General features: G+C 37.0%; 1 pseudogene; it reads left to right on the top strand.

Moving 5' to 3' along the window:
- The first annotated feature begins 4,337 nt into the window (after positions 1 to 4,337).
- On the top strand, positions 4,338 to 16,405 carry LOC147916434 (peroxiredoxin-4 pseudogene; annotated as a pseudogene).
- Positions 16,406 to 19,127: the final 2,722 nt, after the last annotated feature.

The raw sequence follows: 19,127 nt of genomic DNA, 5'->3' as shown, positions 1-19,127 counted from the left end.
CAAACAACAAAAAAAGAGTTTTGGAGTGATACCGGGATAAGCCACAGAATCAATGGAAATACTGCAGACATCAAGGGAGTTCCAGTAATCTCAGTGCCTAAAACCAGCAGACATCTCTACAAATGCAATTTCTCAAACCCTTACCTCAGCTTATCCCTGAGTATCTGCCTTTTATCCAAGACAACTTTCTCCTTTCATTATATGTATCCAACTCAGGAATAGACACTGATTTAGCTGCCACTGGTCACTCATTGGATCAATCACTTTAGATGGGAGGATCAGCATTATGATCCACCCTCCAGGTCACATGTCCAACCCTGGGGATGGAATGTTGGAGGTACTACTACTGTGGAATACTGTGATTGGCAGCTCCACAAATCATATAGCTGCATTGGGTGAAGGAGCAATTCCCCAAAGTTTAGGAGGGAGGTAAACATTGTAGCCTTAAAACCAGCATTATGGTTTGAGTGAGGATTTACTATAACCCCACATCAAGTAGGAGTCCTAATTCTTCCAAACTAATGCATTAGACAGCATGCCTTGGACAAGAAGATTTGGTCAGGACAAACAAGTTACACAATTAGAGCCGATATGGTGCAATGGAAATTCTGATGAGGCTTCAAGGATTCTGGCAACACTCTCCTCCACTGATCTTGAACCTGAAAGTTTGCAATTGGAGCTATTGCTGTCATCTTGCCACCACGTGTAGCCCAAGAGTAAAGCCAATACACTGATGCGAGTTGAGCAATAGAAGAAGAAAAACTGGATCTTGACAACATTGTTTGAGCTCAAGGAGACCATACTTGAAGCCAGTTCTACCCCTGAAGTTTTTAATCAAAAGAGCCAATAAATTCTTTTTTGCTTATATTCATTTGGGTTTGGTTTTCTGCCATTCATGTCAGAAATATTCTGATACAAGTATAGCATTAACAAAAGAAGAGGGAAACAAATGCTTGGTGTTTCTCCCCCCCACACACACACACACACAAATACACACTCTCTCTCTCACACACACACATGCACATGTACACTTCAATGGAGAGTTTCCATCACTAGGAGTGGAAACAAGATCAAATCAAACTCAAAAATAAGCCTATCTTAACGGTAAATCAATGTAACTCAATTATTCTTTAGATCCACTTGACAGATATCAAGATTGATTGATTGATTGATTGATTGACTGATTGATTTTGTGAGGAAGATCAGCCCTGAGCTAACATTCATGCTAATCCTCTCTTTTTGCTGAGGAAGACCAGCTCTGAGCTAACATCTATTGCCAATCCTCCTCCTTTTTTTTCCCCCAAAGCCCCAGTAGACAGTTGTATGGCATAGCTGCACATCCTTCTAGTTGCTGTATGTGGGACACGGCCTCAGCATGGCAGGAGAAGCAGTGCGTCCGTGCGCACCTAGGATCCGAAGCCGGGCCGCCAGTAGTGGAGCGCACGCACTTAACCGCTATGCCACGGGGCCGGCCCAGATATCCAGATTGATCTTAGTGTCTGAGGTGGGGCCATTTTATAAGTGAAGAGAAAAAGGCAGAAGAGCTTTGAGAACAGGGAACCAAACGTGTGATTATGCAATCATTTCAACTTAGAACTGAATAATTATTACATTCCTAAATTTATATGAGCCAAGGAAACTTATGGAAAAGACTCCCAAGAGATGTATACTTTCCTTAACTTATTAGCACCCAGCAATTTGTACAAAATTTCAAATTAGGTCTCAAGGAGTGCATTGATTGATAAAGTTCAAAGTTCATCTTCCTTTCTGTCATCTCCTACCATCCCCAAAAGAGACAAACAAACTCATGGTTTGAACAGTTATCAGATATTGGTCATTCATTGTTTTCAAAGCTTAATATCTCTCTATTTCCATTTTCATCTATAAACAGTGTTAATTATTCTTTCCTATCTCCCATAAGAGCTATGATAATTACTGTTGGTGAAGCACTTAGGTTTCCATGGATAAGGGAGATGGTGTAAGGGCAATGTATTATCATCATCATTATCATTGCCCTGGGCAGCTTCTCATTAATGACTGCATTGAGTAAAAACCCATAAAATGTTTAATTGATATGAGACAGAAATTGGTCAACCTTAGCTATATTCACTGTGAAGTTTAAGTCCAAACAGAAAAACTTCTCTCTAATTAGATCACCTCAAATGTTATCACAAAAAAGAATACAATAGTTTTAAAGTATTTTAACAACTCAGCATTCATTCATTTAACAAACATTTGTTAAATATCTGTTATGTGCCAGACATGTTCTGGGTTCTGAGCATACAGTGCTGAAGAAAAAAAAAACCCTTTGCTCTTCTCTCTTCTGATCCAAATCCCACTTATCTTTTAAGTTCTTTAACAAGCACTCTATTTCTAATGTCGCCCTTTACAACACATATCAAACCACTTGTGTTTTTTCCTTCTCTGGGGAAATATATCCTAAATATTTATTTTTCTAAACAATGAATAGCTGCCCATTATTTAAAACTTTCATGTTTGCATGCCATTTTCTTCCTAAAAGCATTGGATCTTAGCAATTGTCCAAGGCACCTAGCATAGACTGTATGCATAGTGTGCTCATAAGTGATTCCTTAATTAAACATGCAACACCTGTTATTAATATATCTTTCTTACTAACTAGTGAATGGAGACTCACATAATTCAGTGGGAGTTTAGATGTGATTTCCAGACATGTGCAACCCATTTGTTATATGGCCAAACAAGACTCGGGTTTGAAAAATGGTCAAATTTAGAAAAATATCCTTTCTGGCTCTGCTCCCTCACTGCCCACCTGCTATTGCAGGATTTCCAGTTTTAAGCAAGACATTTCCTGCCAAAATCGCCCCAGTCATCCTGCGGTGTATTTCCTGGATATTCATGACCATGTCAATTAGCAACCACAGGGCATCCAAGAGTTATTTCTTCTACTCTAGCCGTTTTTAATGCTGTCAGTTGCTGAGGCTCCAACTGTCTCCAAAGCTACTTGAAGACGTTTCTTCTCTCCTTAAGTCAAGCTTTCTTTTTCCAAGTACCCTCAGTGCTACTTCTGCTGGGCAGCACTGTGGCTACATACTCTGTAGCAGTGGCAATAACAAATTAATATTTAACTCTATCCAACATTAGGTTTTCAAACTCAGGTAGCATGTTCAATAGAAAAAGGAAAAAGAATGCCTATTTCCTTTAAGAACATCAAGGAAATACTGATTTGAATTCCTAAATCTTAAAGACTCTTTAGGCAAAATATCTCCATCAGTTTCTGCGTCTCTTAGTCAATTTCTCCATTATCAAGATGATGATCGTTATTATCATCACAATTGTGACATCTTCATCATTACACATTAGTCTCTGGCCCCCTCTAATTACTTGTTTACACGCATAGAAGGAAGTAAAAGAGAGAGGCCCATTGAGTGAATCTTTGACTCACTCAACCACATCAAGTAAAAGTGAGCAATCAGGTGATGGGATCTCCCACTCAGGCACAGTATCCACATCAGTGTGGCCCAGTCAATTGTTATGAACCTAAACTAATGAAACTAACATGTCCTGTTCCTTTAAAGAAAATAATACAACCTGGTATAGCAGAGAGGTGTCTGGGTATGAGGGACTGGGGAATAACCCTCCTCTGTAAATCTGAGCTGTCAAATAATGACATGGGATGTCTTAAAAATACCAAATTAGAAATTGGAAGGCCAACTCAGGAATGCTGAAGGAGAGATGCCTCCAGTGGTATGTTGCTGAATTTAATGTTCTCAAGCAAGGCAGGGGACACGACCAAAAGAGGGCTAGGGCTAAGCATGTGGGGGAGGAAACGGCAGGGCTGTACTCAGGAACAAAAGAGTCACTGCGAATATGAGATACTTCTTTGTAGATGGGTAGGAGGCCTTGGTGTGTGTCAGGGGACCCATGTCCTGTCTCCTCTGAGAGTCTGTACGTACATCCATTCATTTTGTGTATATCTGTGTTATAAGGAATGAGACTATAGAGAGAATAGTCTGATGTGTCTAACGATCAATATTCAACACAAACATTGACCAAACATATGTTGGTTAATCTACAAATTATCATTTTTAGCAGTAAACTTGCAGGCCCTTAAAAGTCCCTAATATTTTATAATCATTATCATAGATTTCATTGCTAAGCATATGGTACACTATTCTAAGGACTAAGCTGATCATATCTGCACTGCTTTTAGTCACCCACAAAATTGCACACCCCAGTAGAAAATAAACATTATTTTTCATTAATCAAAAAAGAAAAGTTTAGATTCCTGTTTCTTTTACAGAGATGCATCTCTGAGACAGAAATGGCTGCTGTGCAGACGCTTATAGAATGAAACCATGCGTATCACCTCTCGTATGAATAACAATGATGCCAAGAGAGTAAAACAAAAGTGTGCTGGTCCTACCCTGCTAATGAGTGTTCTCAGTGAAGCAAAGTCAGATTAATCATCTGACCTCTTTTTGAAGAACTCTCAAAGGAACTATGCTTAAAGCAGGATGCCAACAAGATCACGATGGAACATCCAAATTTTGCGTCCTTCCACGCAAAGCAAAACAAACTATCAAAGTAGTAACAGAACTCATCACCAAAGAGCAGACTGCTCTGAAATGGGGTGCAAGTGACAAAGATGAGCTATTTTATTTTCTTTACATTGGGCTAGTCTTATTTTCTCATTTCAATTACTTCTTAGAAAAGCGAGAGATTAAGTGCTGTGTGTGTGTGTGTGTGTGTGTGTGTGTGTATTCCTAGGGCAATTGTTGGGGCCCAGGGCAGGCCACCCCAAAAGATCCCACAATAGCATATTAATTGTTTAGAATTAAAGTTACTTGAAAAGCAAAGGGCATGCTGGTCCTCCTGTCTCTGTCCCTGAAAGCAGGAAATAAATCTCCCCTGTGAAAGGTGCTCTCCCTGCATCCTTATCACCAAAGCTAGGGAAGTCGGGGCTGAGAAATCTGAGTAAACAAACCTTGCTAATTTACTACCTCAAGCCTAAATTCTGCTTAAATTCCTCACTAATTACGTACCCCAAACCTAAGTTTCTTTGTCTTGTCAATTTTTCACAAATTTATGTTTCTTTGTGTAAAAGATGTGTGTACTGTCTGCTTTGTTCCCTTTCCAAGCATCATTTCTCTATGGTCTCCAATACGTACATATTCAACTGGAGTTTTCTCTTGTTTATCTGGTCTTCTGTCAATTTTACTGTTAGTCCAGCCACAAGAACACAAGAAGGGAAGAAAAAGGATTTTCCCTGCCTCGACACAATCATAACCCATTTACTTTAGTGACTCCTATTATGAAAGGCACCAAGTTTCTTTTACTCTTTAACAAGAAGCTGCTTCTTTTCTTTGGTTTCTGACCTCTGTTTGTACCAAGTGAAATGTGATTTTTGGTCACACCGAGGTAGAACTATTTGTTGTTATATCGTTTAGCTTATACATCAATAGACCATCATTAGGCTGACATATTTTTCTTAACATCTACACTTTTTTAAAAATATAGCTGTTTGGAAATGAAGCATAAGAAAAAAATATTCAACAATATTTACCCCAGGATATAAAATATTTTTTTAAGTATGTACAGTATCATTAAGAATTAATATCTAGTTGAACAACAGAAACAAACTGTATTATGTTAATCTACGGCTAAAGATTATTGTTTCCTAACATACAATGTCAAAAACCTTTGATTACCAACCTGTTATGTATTGAGACAACTTGACATCCTATGTTTGATCTAGTGAAGCCTTCTCTCTTCCTCAAAGGTGTATGTGACATTCTTTTTTAAGTAAAATTAAAATAAATTTCTTTAAAACATCTTTTGAGAAATTTGAAAATACCTCCAGGGAAAGAGACGATTTGGAAGATAGAAATGCCACTCAGTTACAAAAAAAAAAAAAAAAAAGGCAAAATGTGCTTTTCTCCCTCAAGCTGGCTACATCCTCTTTCAATCTTCACTCTCTTACTTTCTGTATCTGGACCACCATCTTTTCTCTCTTAGAGAAACTGATATGAACAATTATTTTAGCTACCTAACTGCTATTTATTGTAAGAATTTAACTTATATAAGATAATATGCTTTTATTTTATTTTATTTTTTGTGAGGAAGATCAGCCCTGAGCTAACATCTGCCAATCCTCCTCTTTTTTTGCTGAGGAATACTGGCCCTGGGTTAACATCCATGCCCATCTTCTTCTATTTTATATGGGACGCCGCCACAGCATGACTTGACAAGCGGTGCGTCGGTGCACACCCAGGATCCGAACCTGCGAACCCCAGGCCGCTGCAGTGGAGCGCGCGCACTCAACCACTTGCGCCACTGGGCCAGCCCCTAATATGCTTTTTATAAATGATTTTAAAGGTCAGAATTTCAGGACAAAGGAAACATATTTAGAAGATTATATGCATTTGATCATTATCCTCTCACAACTTTTAGGTAATCACTAAGAGAATTTAATGTACATATCGCATGTGAATACTAAGATTATTATCTTCCTAGTATTCTGTAACTGAGTAAAGGGCAATTCATGGTAACTTCCCTTGCAGATGTCTTACTAACCCAACCAGGTCATACGTAGAGTTAGTTTTAAATATTTTGCTATAATCCCAGTAGTGGGTAACATAGATCAGTGTATGTAATAGGGGGTAGTGGTAACCATGATGGATAACTGCAAGATGAAGTTAGCTCAAAGTGCAACAAATAAAATCTTGAATAAGTAAAATGAGAGCTACTGTCCATAAGTATTGTTGAGTGTTGCAAAAGGTCACAAAAGGTATTGGTAGGGGTGTTTATAGAAGGAACACTTAAAAATTATGATAATCTAGTTTTCTTATACTTTATTTTCTAATGTACCACGTTTAGGATTTTGTCATATCTAAGAACTCATTTAATATGTTTTAAATCAAATGACTTATTTTTCTAGCATAAGTTTAGATTTCAGAAGGAGTTGTTAAATTAATACCTTAAATGGGAAACCAGTATCATTAGCCATAAATAGAAAGCAATACATATAAACACAGTAAAAGTGTAAGAATATTATTATTTTTTCCACTTCATTTACTTAAGTCAAGGACCATCACAGATAATTATACTAATGTCATTTTGTGTTGACTTTACATTGTAAGATTTGAGAAGTGTGTACACTGGCCCTGATTCTTAATTGTAAATCACTAGATACTCTTGATCAAGTTTCTCAATGAGCAACCCTTAGAAGCTCTTCTGAAACTTGCTTTGTTATATCTGAGCACTTCTGGTTAACCATGATGTGGCCATTTCTCCTTCAGTAAAGTGATTGCACAGGCTCCCTTGGCGTATGCTATGGACTGAATGTTTGTGTCTCCCCCCAAATTCATATGTTGAAGGCCTAATCTCCAATGTGATGGTATTAGGAATTAGGGCCTTTGGGAGAGAATTAAGCTTAGATGAGGTCATGAAGGTGGAGCCCCCCTGATGGGATTAGTGCCCTTATAAGAAGAGGCACCAGAGAACCCTCTCCTCCCCATTCCCCATCTCTTTCTTTCCCCCTACCATGTGAAGATACAGCAAGAGGGTAGCTGTCTACAAACCAGGAAAATGGTCCTCACCAGAAACTAAGTCAGCCGGCACCTTGATGTTGGTGTCTCACAGCCTCCAGAACTGTGAGAAATAAATTTCTGTTGTTTAAGTCACTCAATCTATGATATTTTGTTTTAGCAGCCCAAGCTAAGATATGGTATTAAAGAAATCTTCCACAGAGGAAATCCATTGTACCTTCTCTACAATGAAATTTAGAAAGTGAAACAATCTTAGGAATTGTTTCCAAAAAAGTCACCTAATAAAAGAACTATCTTCTGAATGACAAATATTGTTTTTAAAAGTCTAGTCTGCAGACAGAAGGCTGTCAGACAACCAAAATAGCTACCCTTTAATTTTCTCAATGAATCTCCTTCATTTTATTTAAAATTAAGGTTTTAGGCAAGTATTTCTCTGCCTCACATAAGCAGGTCAATTTTTAGCTAATTTTTGGAGACACATTATTTCCAACCACACTAAAGCTGCTATATGAAAATCTATTCTATCCTCCAGGGAATGGACACCTTTTTCAGTGGAAATATTCACAAAAATATCTAGATATCTAAAGCGTAGATCTTTTATGTGAAGAAAATTTAGAAGACACGACAATTTTCTTTATCTTTTTTGGGTGTGTATAGAAAAAATCGCAAGCAATAATTCTGAACTAATACCATATATTATTATCATTCATTCATTTATTTAAAGTTACATTTTAAATGTTTTCTATGTGTCAGGAACTATGCTACGGGCCCAGGTTAGACAATTGGTGCACAATGTTAAAATTGTGAAATATCTTACAACACAGAGTGGTGAAAGGATTCCATTGTTATTTGTGGAAAATAGAATATGTCATTTTTGCCTTATCTAAAGATCCTGTGTATCTCTTTTTTTTTTTTCCCCAAATCAAATGCATCTTAGGCAAAAATCCTCAGCATTGCTAAGGCAGGAGAAAAAGTAACAGAAAAAGAAGCAGCTAAAAGAAATGGAGCATAAAGTGAAGCAGGATCTTTGGAAAATTCAGTTCACAGAAAGGTTTCATGGGTATGTAATTTATTCATGGGTCCTGCTGGATTGAGTTAATAGCTTCTGCCTATTCTCTTGGTTGTGGTAGAAATCTTCTAAAATGTCTCAGCTCATATCCCAAGACAGGAGGCCTTGCTGCTCAGCTACAAAGTTATCCCTCCAAAACAATATTTTGTACATCAAGAGGCTGTGAAACAGGCAGAGAGATGTGTCTGAGGCCAGTAGACTTCAGGGATTTTTTTCCTACTGCTGAAATTCACTGGAACCCCAAGATTCATCCCAATGATCTTCATCTACTCAATATCCTTTATTTTGTGTCTTTATTTAGAATATATGTGAAAAAGGAAAGCCAGTGTAATTATTTAATTATGTAAAGAGAAATATACAATACGAGAGACAACTTCCACTTACATTTCGTGAATTTCCTATATACAGTCATGCATTGCATAATGACATTTTGGTCAACAAGAGACCACACATATGATTAATACCATATGATCTAGGTGTGTAGTAGGCTATACCATCTAGGTTTGTGTAAGTACACTCTATGATGTTCCCACAACAACGAAATTGCCCAAGGACACATTTCTCAGAACGTATCCCCATCGTTAAGCGACACACGACTGTACTGTTCTCATGTCTTTAAAATAGTATACACTCTAATGACATTGAGGGACTTTGGAAACATTATACCTATACTTATTACATAAATAAAATAACGTATTTGTATCACATCTGTTAAGAGCTTCCAGGTACATGATTTTATTTAGTCCTTGCAGCAACCCAAGTTAAGCAACCAAAGTTAAGTTCTTAGTTAACTTGCAGTAAGAATTATTTTTATTCCTAATATTTAGCTGAGATAATGAAATCTCAGGAATATATGTAATTGATAGACAGTAGGCCTGAATTGAACCCAAGTTGCCTAAATTCCAGTCTAAGCTTCTTTCTATTACTTTACAGCCTCTGCTCCTCTCTGATCATTGCAATATGACTTAACAATGAACAGAAATTGGATAAGTGGGTGGGCCAAGTAATTCAAAAGTCTATCATTAACCTATCTCAGGTATGTCAATTATGTCCACTCTGCAGATGACCTAAGAGCCAGCAGCACCACTTAGATAGGAAATGGGAGAACTAGTTTTAGAGTAGTGAGAAGCTATCTGACACAGTCTTGAAGATTCTATGTAAAGTGAACAAACATCATTGAGACCACGTGGTGCCTAGAGAAACCATGTCCCCGATCACTCAGTGACAGCTCTGAGTAAAAAATTCTGGCTCAGACAAAATAGGAATCATCCTTGGAATTGGTTATTGAATATAATTAGCAAAGATAAATCACTCAGGGCAGAGGAAAGTTAACTGTGCACAGGATAGTTATGAGACCAAAGGCAAAGAAATATTAAAGACCAGCAAAGGAAGTATCTGCCACATCATACAGGATGGGCTGAAACCTACAAAGTACCTATCTATAGTCAAGAAACCCCAGAAAAACAGACTTGCAGGGACAGATGGGCTAAGTCAAGAATAGGCCTGCAGGGATGGGTATAGTCTCGGAGTCCAATACTCAGGATTCAGATTAGAAAGTAGGATCTGGGGAGAGATAAGACTTTAACCAAATTAAAAAATATTTGCTTAATAACTCTACCTGGCACTAGGAGTTTAAGTTTATTTCTTTAGCATTTAAACCAGTTCAGAAATCTTCTATCTATGGCTTTTATTATGGTTGCAACAATACTCTTAGGGCATTCACAACTTTAGTGGTTTTACTCTTTTATTTTAGTATCAATGGAAATGTCCAGTTAATAAAATTGTCCAAGTTGATATCTCTCTATTAGAGGAAGCTAACTGCTGTGACAAATAGACTCCAAAATATATAGTGACTCAATCATAATGGGAGTTTAATTTTTACTCACATTAACAATCCAAAGAGGTGTTCCTGGTCAACATTAGATTCTTTTATTCAGTGGGTCAGAGATCTAGGCTCCTTCTATTTATGAGTTCTGTCATCCCCTAAAGCCCCATCATCGTTTGCATTTAGCCAGTGAAGGGGAATGAGAGTGAAGAGAGGTTCATTAATTTCATAAAAGGCTTGAGCTGGAAATGTACCCATCTTTTCTATTCGTAATCTTTTAGATAGAAGCCAGTCAGATGGCCACACCTGACAGTAAATGAGATTGGGAGATATTATCCAGCTCTGTCTCCAAAGAGAAGCAAAGAACATGGATTTGGGTGAATACGTAGAAGTTTTTGCCAAAGTATCTTTTTCTAGTTACATATATGGATGGCCAGTGAGCTCTACAAGTGGTAGTAGCAATGACAAAAGACTGGAGTGTATTTAAAATAAGGGACCCGGACAAGATTGAATTGCAATATAGTAAGTACCAACCAATTCAACAGAGCTAAGCAGTCTGCTAATGCCTATAAAGGGCCATAGCCTGAACTTCTTTATTCTAATATATAAATATTTGTCTTTGTTCCCTCATATGCTGTATCTCAATATCTATGGATAGGGACATTCATGGATAAACTATTTCTTTTGGTCACATATGCAACATCTTTTTCTAATTTGATAGGAGGAATAAAGACAGCATAGTCTGGACATTAGGGAAGACATTATATATCTAGAAATAACTAGAACTATCTGTGAAGTATTCCAGCATTAATAGATTGACACTGATGACATAATTTGTCATGAGCCAAAAAGCAAGGAAGCACTGAGGACACACATCTCCAAATAATAGCCAAGGTGGTGGGGTGGAGAAGGAAGGCTACACTTGCAGGCCGGTTTCTCTTTTCTTCTATGATAATTCTATGCCTATTGGGGTTGATATGGTGTTTGGAAGGAGCTAAATGAGAAGTTGTTGTATAAAGTGGATAAGGATTTAATCAATGTAAAATTACTACTTTAAAGTAAGTTTGAGATTTTGCCTTGCAACTGATATTCCCATGACATCAGCAAGCATCTGAAGGTCAATAATATTTCCTACAATTCTGCAAACTAATCAATCTTGTTTTTTTCAAGGGCTTCAAAGCTAGGAAAGTCAGCAGTGCCAATAACACAGAAAATTTCCACAGCCCAGGGGGAATCTGCATGCGGTTTAAGCAGAGAATGGAAAATCAGGATTAGAGAACTGCAGCCCGCTGAGGATGCCAGCCTCCTATTGCACTTACACACAGGGTTTCTAATCATTTGATCACTTGTCTCTGGACTGTGCATCTCCCGTTAGCCGATTAGCCTAACTAATACTCATGGGGAGAAATAACGCAAATGCAAATTTAGAAATCTCACTTTCAACACACAAAAAGGTACTAACAGATAGAGTCAGTAACAATACAAGTCATTTATTCATACTTTTGTTATTGCACAAAGACCACGATCTACTCACCATGAGACAAAAGCCAATCATCAAGAGGCAAGGTGGTGGCAGAGAAAGGGCAGTTTATTACAGCTTGCTAGCAAGGGGGAAGATGGCCGACTAATGCCCAAAAGATCTATCTTACAGAACAAAGACTACAGGCCAGTTATATAGGGGGCTGGTCTCCAGGTGGGGTAGGCATCTAGTCTCAGGGTGGAGGCAGACACCTTGTTTTAGTTCCTGATAGTCTTTTGTTTTACTGGATATGCATCAGAGACCAGAGCAACGCCCCATACCCTGATCTTTCAGTTGTCATTGATGATGGCTATCAGCATAGACTCTGCCGGGGGGTCATCACATTCCTAATGAACTCAGAAGAACAAAGTTATCCACTTACAGCAGCTGGAAGGGGCCATAAAATCCACAGAGTATGTGTAGGTTAGTTAATCAGAGGTCATTCAAAGTTACAATAGGGTTCCTTTTCTACAATATGGCTTCCTTATATAAACCTGTGTTAAGTTGGTATCACTTTTATTTCCTCTTTTGATGTGGGTAGAATTAGGACTATGATCAGCAACATTAGAGAATTAGAGTAAATTTTTCTCACTTTAATTTTCCCCAACTCCATCCTCAAATATAGAGATTATATTTCAAAAGTAAGAAAAATTTTATGTTCATTGCAGGGCAGCAGATAACAGAATTGGAGTGGTGGAGGGAGGTGATTGGAAAATATTTTATCATTCCTGGAAATAGAGATGCCTTGAGGTGTTCTCTTTGAAACACTTGAGTTATATTCAAGAATTAAAGTCACCAACATAGGTTATTTTTCTCAGATTTATCTCACTTTGATTTCTATGTGGACTTTAATAGCCAGTTTAAGAGAAATTCGACTTTTGCCTGGGTTGCCCTAAGAAAATGTTGCATATAAGTAAGGTCTTCCTTCAGGATCCTCAATCTTATATCAATGGGAAACTCAATATTTTAATATATATACACACACACAAGCTGGAGCACAAAGAAACTTTAGTAAATTGGCTCAAAGAGGTTATGTAACTTGAACCTAGATCATTCCATTCTAAATTCCTCAAAAGAATAAAAAAGGCAAAGGATTAACCTAACAAAACTGGATTTACAACATAACTGAAGAATGATTTTGCCAAAAAATTTTAAAAGGATTTAATATTCTGCTTTTTGCAAAGTATTTCTATCAATTTTCTTTTTACTTTCCTGAAAAATCTGCTCACATGGAAACCATGCAAAGGAAAAGGCCCAAGGTTTTGACATTACAGAATTATAATTGTTTTTTTTTTTTTCCTGTGAGGAAGATCAGCCTTGAGCTAACATCAGATGCCAATCCTCCTCTTTTTACTGAGGAAGACTGGCCCTGGGCTAACATCCGTGCCCATCTTTCTCTACTTTATATGGGACGCCGCCACAGCATGGTTTGACAAGCAGTGCGTAGGTCCCTGCCCAGGACCCGAACCTGTGAACCCAGGGCCGCCGAAGCAGGGCGTGGGAACTTAATGACTACGCAGTCAGGCCAGCCCCCAGAATTATAATATTTTTAATAAAATTCACTGCTGCAAAACTATTAGAATTTCTACATTCTTTAGTAAACAGTCCAATGAAGAATTTGAACTTAATGTTTAAAATTTCAAGTTTTCATTCTTCATTGACATCTTGGGGCCTAACTGAGCCCCAAGAGCTGTATTCAGAGCTGTGTTGTGTAAGTTTGATGGGTATTATCGATAACCGCATTATGGACAATATCTTCAGCCTTTTTGTTACGTTACATTAAATAAATATTATAATTTTTCTGTCTACTTTTCATAGTACTAATTCTGGATCAAAGCAATAAAAATGTTACTTGCTGTCCAATTCTTTTGATCTTCTCTAAAAACCTTAGGCTATTTGAATTGAAAGTAGAAATGATTTAAATGCCAGGAGAATTTCTGTTACCTAAAATACAAATTCAAGGTGGTAAAATAGCATGCCTTACATCATAAGCAGATATTGATAAATAAATGGAAAAAATACAAAATGTCAATATATTCAAAACTTATTTTAAATTTTAAGTTAATTTCCACTTGGTCTGAACAGTATTTTATTGTTGCAGAGTAAACTCTGACTCCCTAGAGATATTTTTAGCATCTAGTTAAAAACATTAGTATTCTACACCCTTAAATTACCTAATCTTGGAATAAAAATGTATCGCTCCACCTTCCATTCATTGTGGTCATCTGTACATTTCAAGGTTGGCAATGACAGAAAGTTTCCCTAATCTGGTATGCTAATAACAGTGTTTGAAGAAAAAGCTTGCATTAATACTATAACATTTTTCTTCTTGGCTTTCAACTCATTGAAGCATGAACATCGTTTTGGCTGTATAATTGGGTTTTGTGTGAAAAACAAAGTTTTTGAACTGGCACTAGAGTACAAATTTAATTAAAGACACAATGTCTGTAATAATCAGAACATCTATGCCATGGCCAGATAGTTCTCACTGCTTACATTTCTAAGACCTTCATTTAAGAATCTATATAAGCTTCATTTAGCTCCTGGTACTGGGCAGTTATTTGCAATTTTGAAATCTACTGAAGCAATTTGGTGACTACAAACAGTCCATGTGAAGTTAATTATAATAAGTAACTATAAATTTTAAAAGTCTATTTTAACAAATTAAAGATAATAAAAATAAAACTCAAGGCAGGGAACATTTAGTTAAAATAACCTGATCTAGGGAAGCTGTACCTATTTAAAAATCAATTTCCCATAAAATTATTACTGGAGAATCATAAAGTTTTTATATCAAGAATTATTTCTCCTTTCTTTCATCTTTATAATGGAAGAGAGAGAGGGGAGAGAGGTGTTAACACGTGAATATAGACATGAACATATAATAATAAACAGGGAACATTCCTATATTCTGAAAAAGTCAAATAATTGTTAAACTGGGGAAAAAGAAAAAATAAAAATGCAATGTGGGGTTTTTGTTTTTGGAAAAAAAAAAGAAAGATGTGTTCAGAGGAAGTTATATGGAAAGATAGGCACCAAACTTCTGAGGAAAGAAACCAGCAGAGATCCAGGTGAAAGAAGATGAGGGAATGGGGAAGTGGAGTTTATTTTCTATCTTATACACTCTATATCTTGAAGTTTTAACAATGCCTATAAATTCTGATTTCTGTTTTAATAGGATATTTTCAATGTAGTAGATGAGAGCAGACATTTTAGAAATAACACCCTAAGAAAGCAGTCAGCAAATAAGTAATTGGGAAAATGTAGGAACACATAAGCATGGATATATACGTGTATCAACATAGCTGAAGCCACAATGTAAATAAATGGAGTGTAGAAAACTTGGCCAAACCAAAACACAGTCAATTGTCTTCAAAACAATTATAAAAGCAGGAACCAAGCACTGCCCAAGTCATAGAGACACTATAGGAAAGCAGTCAACAAGCAAGCTAAAATGAAAGAATTTATTTGAAAAACCAAAACCTACTTTTAAAAATATCGACACCGTGTATCTTTTTTCTCTCACTGGAGTATAAGCTTCACAAGGGTAGGGATTTCTACCTGCTTTCTTCATTTCCATATCCTGGGCCCAGAAAAGAGTGCCTGGTATTAAGTAGATGCTCAGTAAACATTCATCAAATGAATGAATAAATAGGATACACATTTGGGGCACAGAAAGTACATTTGTCCTTACAATGGCCAGTATGAAATATTTCTTTTGACACACTATCTGCCCTTGATCTGATTCCATGCCCAAAACACCTGTTCATGAATAAGCCATTCTCCCAGGCAAAAGTGGTATGTATAGTCACTGGAAAGTTATACCCTCCATTACAAGTTATGTACTTGTCATGTCATTCAATTCCTGAATAATTCAAAATACATCCTCTCTAACCCCAGAGAAGCATCCCCGGTGTTGGTGTTTGACCACTCCATGTACCTCAGCAAAGCCAAGATTTCTAAGCCAGAACCTTATCAAGAAGGAAGAGTTATGATAATTAGGGAATTTAAAGAGCTCATGTGAGCTGATTGCTGTGGAAAACCCTGGGGTTTTTTCTTTTACTCACTTGATTTCATATTTTTGACCAAATGAAATTATTGCTTTTTGTGATAGAATTGAGTAATTCAGATCTATAAATAAGAAAATGATGGTGTGTTCTCTTGATTCACAGCATACTCATTTGACTTGGATCACTATCTCTCAAAACAAAGACTTGGAACAACAATGATTTCACTTCATTCAGATATCAGACCTCAAAGGATTATGCATATATCTAGAACATTCAGGCCATACTCTTAAAAGTCTGTTTATTATTGATGACAAAGAAGTTCTAAGACAAATGACAATGAATAGCCTTTCTGTTGGTAGTTCACTTAATGAAATACTACTTTTGGTCTAAGCATCCCAAAATACCAATAAATGTGGAGAAGTCTGACCTGCCAGTTGGAAACTTGGTAATTAAACAATAGTCCCAGATCCGGTTGGAAAACTGAAGCATTTTGATACACTAAATTGGAAATTATTTCTTTAGGTCATGCTATGCTGTCTGGTTTAAAGGTCTTCAATAAAGTTCAACTATTTTACATGAAAATTAATTAATTTTAAGTACTGTGAATAAGCAATGGTCTTGCAGGTCCTCAAATACACCAGGCTCACCCTACCTCAAGGCTTTGCATTTACTATTTCCACTGCCAGCAATACTTTTCCCCAAGTTTCATGGCTTACTTTCCTGATTTCTCCAAATGATAACTCTTAAGTCTTGTTCCAATTTCACCTGCTCATTGAAGATTTCCCTAGACATCATCCTTATAAAAAGAAAACACCACACACATTCTCTCCCTACTCAACTAGCCTGTCATATTACTCCCCAGGTCTCATCACCATATAACATACTTTGGATTTTCATTACTTATTTTGTTTATTGTCTCTCTCCCCCATTACAATGTGGTTTTCATGAGGGCTGGAATTTATGTTTACTTTGTACTTTGCTGTATCCCTCGTACCTAGACCAATACCTAGCACATAGCAAGCACTCAGCAATATTAGTGAATGGATGAATGACGGTAGTCCATTGAGAACCTGACTGCTTCCTGATGCAATAACTGCATCCTTTGTCTAGATTTGTAGAGGCAAGGCCAACGCCCTGGACTACAGAAACAACCCCAAGTTACCACCACTTTGTGAAGCATCTCTGAGATGCCATCTGTCTTCCTTATGTGAAATCTCTCTCTCAATTTCTTAACTTTATCAAATTATATGGTATTTCTCTGGTTCCTACACATTTAAGTTGCTTTTGAAATATTAGTTTGCTGTTAGTCTTGATAAATAAGTAATGGGAATACAGTACGTTTCTTAATGCTTGCAAATATTGATTTCCACATTTATAAAACATGATATAAGAGGTGTTTTTAAAGCTCAAATAAAATAGACAAAAGTGCTTCAAAATTATCTAAGAATGTATCATTTTACATTGTTATTTTAACACATTTATTGGAACAAATTTTCATAAATTCTTTTCAAATAGTTTTCATGTTGAATCATCTATTCATTCAAGACATATTTATTACACACCTGCTACATTTCAAAATATCCTAGAGATAGAGAACTGCAGAAAATGGGTATTTCATGCCCTTTTGAGATTTACATTCTGGTGTGTATATATGGGAAATGGGGAGACAGACAACGAGAAAAATATACATCATATGTATTAGCTTTCTATTGCTGCTGCAAAAAATTACCATCAACTTAGTGGCTTAAAACAACACAATTTATTACCTTATAGTTCTTTAGGTTAAGATTTCAACACAGGTCTCACTAGGCTAAGATCAAGGTGTTGGCAGGGCTGCATCCCTTTCTGGAAGCTCTAGGAATCAGTTTGCTTGTCTTTTCCTGCTTCTAGAGACTTCCCACATGGCCCTCTTCCTTCATCTTCAAAGCCAACAATGTTACACACCTCTGATCATCTTTCCATAGTCATATCTCCCTCTGACTACAGTGAGGAGAGGTTATCTCTGTTTTCAGGACTCATGGGATTAGATTGGTTTTACCCAGATAATCCAAAATAATCTCCCCATCTTAAGGTCCTTAACTTAATCACATCTGCAAAGTCCCTTTTGCCAGGTAAGGTAGCATGTACACAGATCCTGAGGATTAGGACGTGGACATCTTTGGGGGCTATTATTTTGCCTACCTCACCTTATCAGAGAATAAATAGGGCTATGAAGAGAATAAATCAAGGTGAAAGCAGCCAGAGAGTGATGGGGCCATATTCTCTTTTCTTAGCCCTTGTGGGGATACCTTTAATGCCAGACTAGCACTTTTCACACAGATTTATTTTAAATTTGATAAACAGAAGATATAACAACATTCATCAAACACCTGACAGGTAGACGGGTGGCAATCACTGCCGACAGTTACATCACCCACCTTTAGTTAACACCTGTGCCCTGTGCTTTGTCCTGTGGACTTCCCATAGTGACCATACCACCATGAACTCCAAGACCCTCTGTCTTCTTCAAGACATCACCACGTTTTTGACACAAAGCAACCTCCTGCACACTTACAAAACCACCTGCTGTGGTGGCCACCTTCCAGAAGAGTTAGGTCTCTGCAGTAATTGCTGGCTACTTATTTGCATCTTCTTCAAACCATAGCAACAAACCGTTTCCAAGTCTGCATGAGGGATGGGCGAAACCCTTTAATTAGTGTTGCTAGACAGCCCATGTTTCTCACTATTTGCTTCCTTATTTGCGCTCTTTACCAGAATATTGTCCTGCATTTCTCCTAACAATCCTTCACCCTTTAACCCAAACACTCTACTCTACAACTTTACTCTTTAATCTATTAAGCCTTTTTACACTATTAGTAGCAAGAGTCATATCACACATGACTGGCCACAATTAGGGAAATAAGAGGTATCATCAATGTAATTACCAAGATAGGTACATGAAGAATTAAGCTTTGACTAACTTTTTATTTAACAATTTTGAACTTAAAAAATATAAAATGCATTACATATTTTCTTTAAATGGAAGATATTGAAAATAATTACCCTTTTCTTGATTTAGGAACATTATTGCAGCCATTATCTACTGCATTATGTTTTAATAGCGGATTTTTTTCACCCTTTTCCGTAGTTTAACCTATCTGCTGAAACTTTTACTATCTACCTGAGTTTTATAATC

Source organism: Ceratotherium simum, chromosome 8 (assembly GCF_057802395.1).
Source record: "Ceratotherium simum simum isolate JZ-2026a chromosome 8, ASM5780239v1, whole genome shotgun sequence".
NCBI classification, from domain to species: domain Eukaryota; kingdom Metazoa; phylum Chordata; class Mammalia; order Perissodactyla; family Rhinocerotidae; genus Ceratotherium; species Ceratotherium simum.
The sequence above is the reverse complement of the archived record's forward strand: the minus strand, read 5'-3'. Positions and strand labels throughout refer to the sequence as shown.